The sequence below is a fragment of the Chinchilla lanigera genome, unplaced genomic scaffold (genome assembly GCF_000276665.1).
Source record: "Chinchilla lanigera isolate Chin_1 unplaced genomic scaffold, ChiLan1.0 scaffold00092, whole genome shotgun sequence".
Classification (NCBI taxonomy): Eukaryota; Metazoa; Chordata; class Mammalia; order Rodentia; family Chinchillidae; genus Chinchilla; species Chinchilla lanigera.
In genome coordinates, this window is record NW_004955493.1 from 1196690 (window position 1) to 1197889 (window position 1200).

The following is a 1200-nucleotide window of genomic DNA, read 5'->3' on the forward strand; positions in this document are numbered from 1 at the left end:
GGGGGGCTTTGTGTGACAGCCTGATGTGTTTCACTTATATTCCGCGTGCAGCGATCAGGTTTATGTTTAAGAACAGTCATCACCGTCACCCAGGGCAGAACACAGGGGCCTGAGCGGAAGGAAGAAGCTGATGGAGGCTGCTTTCAGTAACCCAGACACGCACATGGTGGCTCCTCTCACTCACCCGTGTCCCTACTCAGAGTGTCCTGGCTTAGAAGGGGCTCCTCGGGTTGCCCCGTCATCATTCTCTATATTGCAAAGTCATTGCGTTGTCTTCCTTATAGTTGTCATTCACTGAAATAATCTGTTTTATTTCAGTTAACCCTGTTTGGCCTTGTGTTTCTTCTCCCCCTAGAATTAAGCACCAAGAATCCAGGGAGCACCTGTATGTCGTCATAGCTCTCTGGTTACTAACAGGGCCTGGCACGTAGGAGGCACTGTCGGGATTTGGTGAATGAATGGGGAAATGAAGACTCTCACTGGGAAAGGAGAGATGAGAACGGATGAGATTAATATTAAGGGACAGCGAAGGGTTGGAAGTAAAAGTGAAACAGAGCTGGACAAGCACAGAGGAGAAAGAACACGTCTGAGGGGAGACTCTGAACCTGGTTTTGGAACAGTCAGGGGGCTGGGATGAGCAGGCCATGTGGATCTTGGGGCAGGCTTCCTCAGTCTTTATTTCATTTCTGCCTTCCAAAGAGAAAACTTTAGTTTCATGCTAACAAGAGAAATTATATGCTAGGAAAATATTTTATTCAGTAGTGTTGAGCTTTGATGAGTCAAACATCATTGTTCTATCTAAGGTCCTTCCCCAGCCCCCATCAGAACCATGGTCAGAGGCTCAAGGGAGGGCTCTAGGCTGGCAGGAGATGGAATTGGGGGACATCTCTCTTACTCTTTCCACTTTTTGTCTTATTTCTTACTTTCCATTTTATTCTATTTCCTCTTTCTCTTCATCTTCCCTCAGCCAGTCCACTAGACAATGTGTTTACTGAGGGTGCAGTCTCTGGTCAGTGTTGCCAGGGCACGGAAGAGCAACATTTTGGGAGGTTTGCTTCCCTGCCCTAGAAAAGGAGCACCATGGGAAGTTTGCTTCCCTGCCCTACAGGAGGAGCATCATGGGAAGTTTACTTCCCTGCCTTAGAGGAGGAGCATCATGGGAAGTTTGCTTCCCTGCCCTAGAAGAGGAGCACCATGGGA

The 1200-nt window shown here is 48.1% G+C and overlaps 1 protein-coding gene across 1 annotated transcript in view; it reads left to right on the forward strand.

Annotated features, from left to right (window-relative positions):
- Otoa (otoancorin) overlaps window positions 1-1200 on the forward strand; it is a gene marked incomplete at both ends in the record, with an annotated part of 74303 nt that overhangs the window by 41995 nt on the left and 31108 nt on the right.